Below are 14,468 nucleotides of genomic sequence, written 5' to 3' on the forward strand. Positions count from 1 at the left end.
ATTGATCAAAATGTTGCATTGTGTATGTTGCTGACATGTTTTTATGCTCAAGTTAAAACATTTTTATAGATAAATATCTCACATTACTTAAAACAGCAAAGGTACAGCTAGCAGATTGAAAATGAAATATAAGGCAACCACAGATGTGCCATAATAAACTGCCTTTTACTTAATTGGTGTGAAAATAGCCTAAAACAGTTTGCTGTAGTTGTCTGAACTTGCAAAAAGTGACATAATATCAGGGAATTGAACCCTTGACCTTAACATGGATAGTGTTTGATATGTAAAATATTAGATTTCTGTTCAGTAGAGTTCTAGGAACCTTTCCTTGAGGGATAGTTCACCCAAAAAAGAAAATTCTGTCAACATTTACTCACCCTTATGTTGTTCCAAACATGAAAAGAAGAAGATATTTTGAAGAATGTTGGTAACCAGACAGTTGACGGTAGCCATTGACTTCCATATCTTTGCTAAAAAATTCCTATGCACTCGTACTGGCTGTGCATGTATAAATGGCAAATACACTTCAGACTAATTCAAACTCAAACCCATAGGTTTGGAACAACATAACGGTGAGTAAATGATAACAACATTTTTTGGGTGAATTAACACTTTAAGAGCAGACTGTATGCACGTGGAAGTGGTTCATATGGAACCAGACTTCACACCCCCCAATGGAAAGCATATTTACACTGTCTGAATCGTTCCCTATCCCCTATATAGTGCATTATGTGCCATTAGCGATATAAAAAATAGTAAATGTGTGAACAAGTGACCGATTTCAGCCCCAGCTTCAGAGTCTGCTTATAATTTAGGGGGCGGGACACTTTAGATTCAAGAGAGTATTTGATTGGACAGAAAATCTGATGAGAAGCTGAAGTGCAGAGTGATGTCATCAAAATCATAGATCCATTCTAGCGGAAGTAAGAGACTGTAAGTTTTCAATGCTTAAATCTTCTAAATGTGCACACTAGCTTATAGATAACAGTAAGGCTAACATATTCATACTAAAAAAATATCATTATTTGTAAGGGATAATCTATGTTTGTTTGTTTTGGGTGGGTTTTGCACATGTTCTAGTTTTTGAAGATAGTTATGGGCTTCATTGATTTGACTCTCAGTTGCACCGGTCGTTCATTTCGTTGATTACTTTGCCTGTTGTTTTCAAGCCCTGTGTTTTGTTCAGTTTATTTGTCTGTTCTGTTCTCGTCAGTTTTAAACGTTCCCTTTCGAGGGAACTCGCGATGCGTCGATGACGCTTTGGGAACGCCTCCAGCGTGAATGCGTCTGAAGCATCTATGTCAACTAGTCCAATGGAAAGAATGAGCGTCACGGGCGGGTGACGTCATGACCAGGAAAGAGATAAAGCACATCCGGTGCAAACCGGCATTAGCTTCTGTTGCCTCAGCAAGCGATCTGTGTCAATATGTCTGTTATATTTACTATTGTCTGTCTGATATATATATCTAAACACTATGGCGAAACAATTGCACAGACTCTGTGTTTCTCCCTGTTTGCGTTATTTAACGAGTGGGGACATACACGAGCTTTGTGTGATGTGTTTGGGAGTAGAGCATGCAGTATCAGCCTTCGAGGGGGCTGATTGCCAACATTGTGAGAAGCTTTCGCTTCGCATGCTCCGCTCCCGCCTGTCACTTTTCGAGGAAAGTGTTCAGGTTTGCGGTTCTCAGGGTGCAGGACCCGCGTCTGCCGAGGCAGCGCGGAGAATGCATTCCTGGGGATCGCAAATGGATCTCTTTACGGGGGTGGAGACGGGTCCGAGGATCTTTTCTCCTCCCTTTCCCGAGGGATACATTGCTCTCTCTCCGGTATCGGAAGCCCGCGCCGCGGTTACTTCCGCCCGGGGAGAGAGACCAATGCTTCAGTGCTCTACCTAGGGCCCTATGAAATCCGTTTTATTTTTTCCCAAATTCCGTTTTATTTTTTCCCAAATTCCGTTTTTTCCGTTTTAATTTTTGGGAATTCATTTTTTTTTACCCTTTACTGTTATTTTAGTCATAAAAAGAGTGTGCTTTTAAAGGTAATGATTAAAATGTATACAAATAAAATAGGAATGACCTTAAATTACAGACATTTACTCAGTAGCCTTTTCAGGACAAATACTGCATGATGCCAAATGACACTGCACTCTTCAAGTAACAACGAAATATGGTTATGAGCTTTAAACTGTTCAGTAAAATAAATTATATTCGTTTAAAGTTTAAATAAAAGTCACACTCTGTCTCTCTCTCACCCAGTGTCGCTCGCGGAGTTCGCTTCGCTTTTGTCCATTCCGGCGCCTCATAGACAGACGCGGTGTGTGTTTGTGTGTGCGTGCGTGTATGTGAGAGACGCAGACGGAGGGAGAGCGGGGAAAGGAAATACAACGGAAAGAATATGCCGCGTGTTTTAAATAGCGTAAAAAAAATTAACGAAACGCAATATGTGGCGGCCGGAGTTGATTTTGTGGCCGCAAATTAGTCTATATGTGTGAAAAACACTGCATAAAAGTCACGTGCGAACTGCTCGGCTCGGTACTGAGGGCTTATAGCGTCGAGTTTCTTAACTTTTTCGCCGAGGAAAGCAGAGCCGTGGAGAGCCGCTTCGCCATGCTTTCATTGTTTTGATGCCGTCATTGGAGCTGAAATGACGGGAGGGATTTGTGTCGCCCAGATTTGCTTCCCCCGGTCTGCATTTTCACCAGACATACGTTCTTCTCCCAAACAAAAACAGAATTTCAATCCAAATATGTAAAATTCCACGAAATTCCGCGTTAACACTAGATTCCGCGTTAATTGTCCAATTCCGTAATTCCGTCCGCGATTCCGTGATCGCGGAAATCATAGGGCCCTATCTACCGCCGAGGAGGTAGATATGCAGGGCATTGAAAGTGACACAATCACGGGGGAAGAGGATTCACCATCTCTTTCCCCAGCATATGAGGAGCTGATGGATGTGATTACTAAGGCTTTAGATAAATTAAATATTGAATGGCCATCAGATAAAAGGGGCTTCCTTCCCCCTATTGTTTCACCCCCATCACGGCACCTTCCATTTTTTCCTGATCTGCACAGCGAGCTGTCTAGATCATGGGAAAAACCTTACTCATCTTGTATCAGCCCCCAAGTTCATGTATATTCAAATATTAGGGGGTTGAGAGAGTATGGATATGGGGCAATGCCCCTGGTAGAACAGACGCTTGCGAGCTATCTGTCTCCCGGTTCAGCATCGTCCCTGAAGGCGCCGGCTTTTCTCACTAAACCATTAAAGAAAACTACTTCTAATCTAGTGGGAAAAGCATATACGGCAGTGGGTCAAGCTGGAGCCTGCTTACACACTATGGCAGTGTTACAAGCATATCAGGCTGACCTGCTGGGGGATTTGGACATAAGTGAGGGAGTTATGCCCGATGGGGTTCGAGAATTTCGTCGGGCCACAGATTTATCTCTCAGGGCAATTAAGGAGACCAGAGCAATCGGGCGGTCTATGGCAGCCCTTGTGGCCACTGAGAGACACCTCTGGCTCAATTTGACGGAGATCAAGGAGAAAGATACAGCTTTTTTTCTTGATGCACCCATCAATCCTTCTGGTCTCTTCGGCGACGTGGTTATTTCGGTCGTTGAGAGTCTCCAGGAGGCTAAATTACAGTGAGAGGCGGTTAAAATATCTCTCCCTCGCTATGTCCAACCCCCTGGGGCTGCTGGGCATGAGCAGCTCCAGCCGTCTAGTTTCTCATACAGACCACAGCAGCCAAAGCCTTCGAAGCAGAAGCCGGTTCCGAGGGCCGTTCTTCACGCTGAGAAGGCTTCGGCTCAAAAGAAATGGCGTCACCGGCGTCAGACCAGTGAGGGCAGCCCCAACCGGGGTGGAACGGTGTACACCTCATTATACGGTGCCCGTTCCATCTCGGTGTCCTCACGAGACCATTCTGCCAACCCCGCCACCCTTGGTGCTTCGGGGCGCAGCGGTCTCCAGCGAGCCTTTGGCGCAGTGTCAACTCAACATTGCGTCAGACTCGCGCCCTCTGAGGGGGCTTCGAAAACAGTCAGTTCGGGTAGTTCCTGCCAGTATGCTTCAGGTCCAACTACACCAGAGGCCAGCCTCGAGGGGCTGGTAGATTTTGGTAGGCTGGTTCCCTTGGTAGATTTTCTGGCAGCGCGGAAGCTACTGCCAAATATGTGACCCGATCTGGCGAAATGAGTCGGAAGTCGCAACGTTCTATTTTAAGATATGGGCCGATTATGTGGAAAAACAATGAAATAATAGATTTTTTTTTTGTGTGCTAATTTCAAAGAACAGACATTCAAAAATAATCTCCCAAAGTTTCGTAGTCCAGATAATTGAGTAAAGGTATTTAAATTACTATTAAAGTTTACAAAGTTTTACTAAATTCGGTGGAAATGAACATTGCTTTTCTCAACTCCTCTCGTCACCTCTGAGCATTTTCCGGGTATCCCCTGAAACGTCACTATCTCTGCTCTTTAAATGGTGTTACACGTTGTAGAACCAATCAAAAAGCTTAGAAATGTACACAAATGCTGATCATTTGTCGATGGGAAGCCGTTTCGACTGACCGGCACGCGATTGGTCCAGTCACCCTCCTGTCAGACTCGCAGCGAGCGCTCTGTGTAATAAACAAGCTAGCAGATCTCCTCAGAAAGATTAAATATTATTAATTTGAGAAATGTCGCTGTCAAAAGCGAGCAAAGTTGCCAAAGCGTCATCAAGCCCCCTGGCCATTGCACACTGAGTCCGCGTTTTTTTCGTATGCGTTTTTTTCGTATTGATTCGGTGGCTCCGAATTGTCAAAACACCATTCAAACTGCTTGCTACGGATGCGAAAAACTTACGATTGTTTTTATATAACGGATGAAAGTTTCGTAGTGTGCACGCGTGATTGACATAACGTGATTGACAAATGTGAATGAGTGTAGCTATTTATCTGCAAGGAGAATCCATTAATGTGTTTGATTAACCCAATTTGTTGGTATCTCCGTTATGAATTTGTTACGCTGTTATTGTCAACTAGCCTACACTAAGATATGATTGCATAGACTAGCATTATTTGATCTGTTTCCTTGTCTCTCTGCCTCTCACTTCTCTCTCTCTCTCTCTCTCTCTCTCTCTCTCTCTCTCTCTCTCTCTCTCTCTCTCTCTCTCTCTCTCTCTCTCTCTCTCTCTCTCTCTCTCACACACACACACACACATACACACACACACACACACACACACCCTCTCTCTCAAGCAATGTAGCACCTCTGTTCAATCTTTCTGATTTTAGTACATTTTTGTAAAAGGTCGGCCTACTGTTAAATTATTTATTCAAATAAAAACTTTAAAACAATTTGAGCTTCAGCCTGGTTTAATAGCATTTATATATTAATGTCTTTGGTCAAATTAAGCTGTAAAATAAATAGTTTATCCCTTTAAATGAAATGGATTTTGAAAGATATCAACAAAAAACGGGCAAAAAACTTTAAAAGCGATTTTCTCAGGTTTTCAATTGGAAAAAGAGGGCAGACGACCATAATTCAAATGTGTATATCTTTACAACCATTCAAGGTATGACTTTGACTAGGATATCAATTGAAAGCTTATGGTCTCCTCTTTCCATTAATACTAAAATCTCAATGTTTAAATTTGGGTCACTGTGACTCATTTTGCTGGATCAGGTCACATATATCTCTTTGGGTCCTGCAGTTAGTAGCAAGAGGCAGATTCCAGTTTGGTTCTCTTCCTCCAGGCTACAACGGGGTGTTGCTCATGGTAGTGCATCCCGAGCAGGCTCTGGTAATGGAGCAAGAGGTAAAGGCCCTGTTAGCAAAGAAAGCTATAGAGCAGGTGTACTCACCCGACATTGCGTCGGATCTTTACAGCCATTATCTCATTTTTACAAAAAAGGATGGAGAGCTGCATCATGTTCTAAATCTTCTTCTGTTGGAGTGTTCGGTGCTCAAGTCCATGTTGCTGACACTCAAACAGATCGTGACTCAAACCAGATCCGAGGACTGGTTTGTCACGATAGATCTGAAAGACGCATACTTCCATATCTCCATCCTCCCTCAGCACAGGAGGTTCCTGAGGTTTTCTTTCAGGGGCAAAGAACACCAATATCAGGCACTTCCTTTCGGTCTAGCTCTATCATCCCACACATTCACGAAGTGCGTAGATGCAGCTCTGGCCCCGTCCAGGCTGTAGTGCATACGCATTCTGAATTGCATAGACAACTGGCTGATTCTAGCGGAATCAGAACAGTTAGCAGTTCGGCATCGAGATGTCGTCCTCGCTTATATGCGAAGGTTGGGGTTGAGGCTCAATGCCAAGAAGAGTGTGCTTTCTCCAGTACAGAGGACCACTTTTCTTGAAGTGGTTTGGGATTCAGTCACGATGCGAGCCATTCTGTCACCCGCTCGTGTAGCTGTTATCCTTACTGCCACAAAAGAGCTAAGGCTAGGCCAGTCACGCACTGTGAAACAGACTGTTAGGCCTCAGGGCAGCAGCGTCCAATGTGATACCCTTTGGCCTGCTGTACGTGAGACCTTTGCAGTGGTGGGGAAACCCACTCTGTACGATCAAGATCACGCGGCAGTATCCCGCTCAGTAGGCCCCTTAGCTCAGGGCTTGTGGAGGAGTCATCATCTCTCTTGACACATGAATTGCCTAGAGATGACGGTCGTCTTCAATGCGTTGAGACATCTCCTCCCAGACCTGAGGGGCCATCATGTGTTGCTCTGGACAGACAACACGCTGGTGGCCTCTTATTTTTGGTCCCTCAGGAAAATACGCTCTCTGAGGACAGTGTATATTCCAGGGGGCCAGAATATAATAATAATAATAATAATAATAAATTTTATTTATAACGCACTTTACATCAATTCAATGACCTCAAAGTGCTACAATGAAAAAAAAAAAAAAAATATTTAAAACAGAAACATTAAAATAATACTATTTGCCATAAAAAGCTTTTCTAAAAAGATGGGTTTTAAGGCCTTTTTTAAAAGAGTCCACAGACTGTGGGGCCCTTAGATGGACAGGGAGAGCATTCCAGAGACTGGGAGCAACTGAACAGAAGGCGCGGTCACCCATAGTACGAAGCCTTGTCCTCAAAGGCTGGAGGAGGTTGGCCTGTCCAGAGCGGAGATAACGTGATGAGGAAAGGGGGGTGATGAGTTGTTTGAGATATAGGGGGGCAGTGCCATGGAGGCACTGGTGAGACAGAAGGGAAACTTTGAACTCAATCCTGTACTGAACAGGAAGCCAATGGAGCGATTTGAGGATGGGAGTAATGTGGTGGTACTTCCGCACACCCATCAGGATCCTAGCCGCACAGTTCTGAATGTACTGCAGCTGCTTGATGTTCTTGCCTGGGATCCCGATGAGGAGTGCGTTGCAATAGTCCAGCCTGGAGGAGACAAAGGCGTGGACAAGTTTTTCTGCATCGGGGAAAGTGAGCATTGGGCGGAGTTTTGCAATGTTCCTGAGATGAAAGTAGGACGTTTTACAGAGATATTTAATCTGGGCCTCAAAGGTCAAGTGAGGGTCCATTCTGATACCAAGGTTTGTGACTGAGGATGAAAGGTGGATGTCATGACCAGAGAAGGTGATGCTGGTGATGGTGGATGACCGGGTCTGGTGCGGGGTGCCAACAAGAATGGCTTCCGTTTTTGAGCTGTTGAGTTGTAGAAAGTTAGCAGCCATCCACGTCTTTATCTCCTCCAGGCAGGTGGAAAGTGTGGAAGGGGCTGCAGAGGAATTTGGGTTTGTTTTGATGTAAATTTGGGTGTCATCAGCGTAGCAATGGAAAGATATTCCATGCCGGCTGATGACATGACCAAGGGGGAGCATGTACAGCGTGAAGAGGGTGGGGCCAAGGACTGATCCTTGAGGGACACCACAAGTGACAGAGTGTGTGTCCGATTTAGCAGCACCCAGGGCTACATACTCAGTTCTGTCCGTGAGATATGATGTAAACCAGGCCAGAGCAGTATCAGAGAGTCCAATGGAGGAGTGGAGGCGGTGTAAAAGGATATGGTGGTCCACAGTTTCAAATGCTGCGGTGAGATCGAGAAGGATGAGAAGTGATGGGTAGCCAGCATCAGCCGTCATCAGCAGGTCATTGGTGACCCTGACCAAGGCAGTTTCCGTACTGTGGCCAGAGCGAAAACCAGACTGGAACTTCTCATAAAGACTGTTTTTTATGAGATGATTGTGGAGTTGAGCAGCAACTACCTTTTCCAGCACCTTTGACAGAAAAGGGAGGTTGGAGATGGGGCGGTAGTTGGCAGGTACTTCGGGGTCAAGGCAGGGCTTTTTGAGTATTGGCTTGATGACTGCGGTTTTCAGAGACTTAGGGACATGGCCAGATCGGAGAGACTGATTGATGATTTTGGTGATCATGGGACTTACTGCAGGGGAATGGCTTTTTATCAGGGCTGAGGGAAATGGGTCCAGGTCACAGGTGGAGGGCTTCATCTTCCTTAGCAGTTCTTCGATGTCATGCTGAGTGATGTCCGTAAAACGGCAGAGGGGCTGTGTAGTCCCAGATTGATGGTCAGTGGATGTAACTGTAGGATCAGAGGGGCTAGGGAGAAAAGGGAGCGGGTGCGAGGTAGCAGTTACAGCGGGGGACTGGAGGGCAGGGGGGCTGGAGAGAAGGGAACGGATCTTTTCAACTTTATGGAATATGGAAGCAGACACCCTGTCGAGGCAGGGGCTGAGGCCAGGGGACTATGGACTCCAACCCCGAGGCGGTGGAGCAAATATGGGAGATTTATTACCAGGCACAAGTGGATCGGTTTGCTCTCAGTACACTACGCGCTGTCCACTTTGGTTCTCCCTCACTCAACCAGCCCCCTTGGGGCTGGATGCTATGGTGCAGACGTGGCTGAGGCTGCGTCTGTACGCAATTTCCCCTGTTGCTCTGCTCCCAGGAGTTCTGGAGATAATCCGCCAGGATGGAATAAGCCTACTGCTAGTAGCACCACGCTGGCCGAGCTGAATTTGGTTTGCGGACTTAATTCCTCTCCTCGACGGCCCTCCCTTGGCGATCCCGATCAGGAGATACCTTCCGTCTCAGGCAGGGGGCGCAATATCGCACTCCCGGCAGGGGATTTGGAAACTGTGGGTTTGGCCCCTGAGGGGGCCCAACTCATAGAGAGTGGTCTCTCAACTGAGGTTGTTGAGACCATTCTAAGCTCCAGAGCTCCCGCTACGAGGAAACTTTATGCACTAAAATGGAGAGTTTAGTAGCGGCTTAGCGGCTTTTAGTGGCTTAGCGGCTTTCCACGCCCTGGTGGGTGGTACATTGTTGGGTCGAGACCCCCTGATCACACGTTTCCTTCGTGGCACATTGAGGCTGAGGCCTGCAACTTGCACTAGGGTGCCGGCTTGGGACCTTGCAATAGTTTTAGAAGGCCTGTCTGGGGCTCCATTCGAGCCCTTAGATTCGGTTTAAGAGAAATTTCTTACTTTTAAGACTATCTTTCTGCTAGCTATTTCGTCCCTCAAAAGAGTCGGAGACCTTCAGGCCCTTTCGGTTTCCCCCACTTGCCTTGAGTTTGCACCGGGGATGGTCAAGGCATTCTTATATACAAAACAGGGATACATCCCTAAGGTGCCGACCATGATTCCGAGGCCTATTGTGCTGCAGGCTTTCTGTCCTCCTCCTTTTACCTATTCGGACCAGGAAAAGCTGAACCTCTTGTGTCCAGTGCGAGCACTTACATCTTTAGAATATTGTCTTTGAACTTCCGTTTTTGCGGTCGCTCTGTATATCTCTATGGCATCGCTGTCCAGGAGTAATTAGCTTTTGAAGTGGATTTACTTAATGTAAAGTTAACGAAAGTTATCATGAGGATTGTAATGTTTAAAGCAGATGTCTTAACAAATGTCAGTAGACCGAGGAGATTTTAAAACGAGCCGTTCATTCATAAATAGGCAAGATCGCTGTGGAAATACAGACCGGAAGACAAAAGACAACGAGCGCAGCGCTGAAAAGGGGTGGGGCTACATAAGGTCTATAAGGTAGGCAGTTTGTGTGTTCATTTTTTATTTCCTGTGGCTGCAGGCTCTTGTATTGTATATGACAGTGTAAACAGCTCAATTACCCTTTTATTTAAAGGCTTAATTTATGTCCCGTAGACCGGTCCTTTGCATTACGTTTGTGAGCAGTATCAATAATGTAAAATATCTGATGTGAAGTAAAATGTCCTGATGTGTATGCTGTTTAAACGAGTGCCCATTATTATTATTATTATTATTAGGCTTATTTGCCTCTGCAAAATGCATATAGGCATCTATCTTAATACTGAATTCTTTATTATTTAGCTTAGAAAACAGATCTTTTTGTCCTTCACCAAAGTTATTCTACCTATTTCATCTATATGTAAAGTGCTTTGAATTTTTTCTGGGTGAGCAAGGAGTGTGAATAAAAAGGGGGTGGCAAATATAAATGGTAAAACGATTATCAGTGGGTGGCAAAAAACTTAAATCTACACTTCATTTGCTATCTTTAAAACATATAATTCTATCCATTGTATTTGCTTATTTTCTCAGGTATTGTAAAATGTCTGAAAGATTAATCTAGATTACAGATTAAATACAATAAATACTTGTAGTAAAATATTCTCTTTCAGGAAATATCCTGAGTGCAGCCATTTGGTTAAGTGAGAGAATCTAGACTAGAGTCTCCATATAGTGCAGCAGTCATGGGCCCAAAATTGCATATAATTGCAATAGTGAGAGGCTCACATGAGCTTAAATATCGACTCGACTAAAGAGTCTCCCTCTCCTTCATGCATTTATCCTTTATTATCATTCTCTCTGCCCACTTACTCTCTCAAAGAGAATGAAGTAAGAGGAATATCCTGTGCTCCTTGTGAAATAAGTATCCTGTAGAAAAGTGATTCCCTTCTCTCTGCTTTAAGTGGAATGGGAAAGAGGGAGAGACCCACAGCCTATACCATGAGACAGATTTTATTTTCTAATTTTTTCATTTCTCATTTCTGAAAAAAAAAAAAAAATCTAGATACAGCCTAAGATCATGTTTTTAAAGAGTAAAATGGTGGAAGCTGCTATAGACCAAATACTTGATAAATCTGATAATCTGAAATATTGGCTTAAATGTCTTGAGCTCATAAATTAGCCACTTGTCTGTTGGACCAGATTGATAGACAGTAAGAAAAAATAGAATATCACATTGTTGAAAAAAGATGAATATTGATAGAAAAAAACCCTGCTGTCAGCGAGGAGTAAAATTATCCACACACGCATTTTGCTTCGAACAGCTTTGCTTTGCTCGGGATTATTTAGTAATATTAAATATCCTAATTCTCAGATTAGTAAAGTTTTGGTCTGTGTTAAATATTTTACACATACATATTTTAAAAAAGAAAACTTATTTTGAACTTATTTTACACTAATTTAGCAAAACGTCTCGGGTTACGACTGTAACCCTTAGGGAACGAGATGCTGCGTCGAGAATCGACACTTTGGGGAACGCGGTTCCCCAAAGTGTCGATGGTTTGGCCCAGCCTGAAACTCGTTACTGTGGTCAAGATGGTATTTATACGAGCAGGAGACAACTCTGCCCGCATCGTAACTGAGTCCCAAACTACCCCCAGGAAAATAGTTCTCTGCAGAGGAGTTAATGAACTCTTCTTGACATTGAGTCTCAGTCCCAAGCACCTTAGATGGCGCAGAACAACATCTCGATGTTGAACCACCATCACCTCCGACTCTGCTAGAATCAGCCAGTCGTCGATGTAATTGAGGATGCGAATGCCTTGAAGTCTGAGAGGAGCAAGAGCAGCATCCATACATTTCGTGAAGGTGCGAGGTGACAGTGCTAGGCCGAATGGAAGAACTCTTTCCCCCGAAAGCAAACCTTAGAAACTACCTGTGTTGAGGAAGGATGGAAATATGGAAGTAAGCATCCTTTAGATCGATCGTGACAAACCAGTCCCTCGGATCTGATCTGACTCACGATAATAGGTATGGTCAACATTTTGAACCTGTATCTCCACAGAGACCGGTTCAATACCCTGAGATCTAATATGGGACGTAAACCTCCATCCTTCTTGGGAACTATGAAGTACCGGCTGTAGAACCCGGTTTCTCGCTCTTGAGGAGGAACATACTCTATGGCCTCCTTCGCTAAGAGGGACTGGACTTCCTGTTCCATGACCTGACCCTGCTTGGGGCTGACCAGTGTGTGCACGACCCCACTGAATTTCGGTGGGCGATACTCGAACTGGATTCTGTACCCCTTTTCTATTATATGCAGGACCCACTGAGATATATTTTGAAGACCCTTCCAGGTGTCTAAATAATGTACTAGGGGGATCAGTCTCTCGAGACTGACCTCTGGTGTTATATTTAAGACCTCGGTGACCTGAAGCAGTTGACTGGCAGGTCTTAACCGAAATAATTTTTCTGCAGGCCTCGTGAGAGGAGGCGAACTCGACAGAGCCGCCAAATTTATGGGCGGACACTGTGATATGCGTTCGCTGGAGACCAATGCGTCCCGAGGCGCCTTTGGCGGCGGGAAGCAAACATCGATTTCCTGAGGGCTCCACGAAGGAGCGCGTTTTTGAAGCTCAATCGCGGGGGGGGGAACGCCCTCAGAGGCCTGCGCAACACGTCAGGACCTCTTTGTCGAAGCCTTCCTTGCCTGGATGACAGTCCTCAGATCTGCCCTGGGTTAGGAAGGCTTCGGCTGAGAGTGTTGCCTCTGGCTCCAGGCCTTTTTCGGGGAGCACGAGAAGCAACACTCTCTCTCTGCTGTTGCAGGTGTGAGGAGCTGGCGACAGCCTCGTGGGACTACCCCCTGGCAGCAGACCCACGAGACTTGGGACGACGGCGGGGGATAAGTTGTTTTAAAGCGGCTGACTGTAGTTTCGTCTCCTGAAACCTCTCGACGACAGTGGTGACTGCTTCGCCCGAAGAGGCCAGAAGACGAAATCGGGGCGTCGAGGAGGCAGGCCCTGTCCTTGTCCCCGACACCCGACAAATTCAGCCACAAATGCCTCTCCGTTGCTACCAAAGCTGCCATTGAACGGCCGATTGCACGGGCCGTCTCCTTGGTAGCACGGAGAGACAAGTCAACCGCTCCACGCATTTCCTGAATATCGTCGAGGGCGACCTCCCCGCTTTCGTCCACCTCTTTTAACAGGTCGGCCTGGTATGCCTGCAGGAGCCCCATTGTGTGCAGGCATGCACCAGCCCGAACTGCCGCCATATATGCTTTCCCAACCAAGGCCGATGTTGTACGGCAGGGCTTGGAGGGAAGCGCCGGAGCTCTCAGGGACGATGCAGCCTCGGGCGAGAGATGAAATGCAAATGTCTCTTCAACCTGTGGCATCGTCCCATAGCCCATCTCTCTCGACCCCATAATGGATGAATAAACGTGTACATTGGGGCTGGAAAGTCGAGAGGAGAAGGGCTTTTCCCACGATCTCGACACCTCGGTGTGGAGATCGTGGAAAAATGGGAGACTCCGGCGCGAAGGCTGTGACCGGGCTTGCAGGAAGCGCTCATCGAGTTTGCTTTTTACTGTCGCTTCCTGCTTTTCTGGTGGCCAATTGATATTTAACTTGGCCACAGCCCTAGTCACAACCTCCAGCAGCTCCTCAGATGCAGGATAATGGAGTGGCAGATCCTCACATTCCCCTGCATCGATGCTCAAAACATCCGCCTCCTCAGAGGCAGACAGTTTGAGCATCTGGTCCTCTTCACGGGCGGAAGAAGCCGCAGTGCGGGCTCCCGAACCGTGAGCAGGACCATGGGAACTGGTCGATAAATGTTGGGAAAGGGCCGAAGCCGTCTCATCATCCCCAACCAGATCCCTATGCGATCCCCAAGAATGCAGACGCCGCACTGCCTCGACAGACGCGGGACCTGATCCCTGGGAAGCGCGTGCCTGGCCTGTTTTATCGAACAGGCACAGGCGGGAACGGAGCGTTCTCATAGGCATGAGATCACAATTAGCACAGACAGCGCCCTCGAGCGCTGCCTGTGCATGCTCCATTCCCAAACAAACAACACTGAGTGAGTGTGTGTCACCCTCGCTCAAAAAGCGTGGACAAGGAGACGCACACTGTCTGAATTGCTTCTCTGCCATAATATATAAAGAGTAACGTACAAACAACACCAAATAAGACACACAGTCACATAGAACGCTTGCTGAAGAACAGAAAGCTGACGCGGTTCACCGTCACATGCAACGTCACGGGTGACGTCATCACACAACACCAATCAAGATTGGACTAGTTCCATACAGGCTTCAGACGGGTCACGCTGAAGGCGTTCCCCAAAGTGTCGATTCTCGACGCAGCGCGAGTTCCCTCGAAGGGGAACTTATAAATAAATGAAGATTTACATTTTGGTCCAAAAACAAAATGACCAGTTTATTCATTCATCTCTTTTTCTGCCATAACAGCAATAACAATGTATTTATTTGAACAATACAT

Source organism: Rhinichthys klamathensis, unplaced genomic scaffold (genome assembly GCF_029890125.1).
Source record: "Rhinichthys klamathensis goyatoka isolate OS25496 unplaced genomic scaffold, OSU_Roscu_1.1 h1tg000850l_1, whole genome shotgun sequence".
In the NCBI taxonomy this organism is placed as follows: Eukaryota; Metazoa; Chordata; class Actinopteri; order Cypriniformes; family Leuciscidae; genus Rhinichthys; species Rhinichthys klamathensis.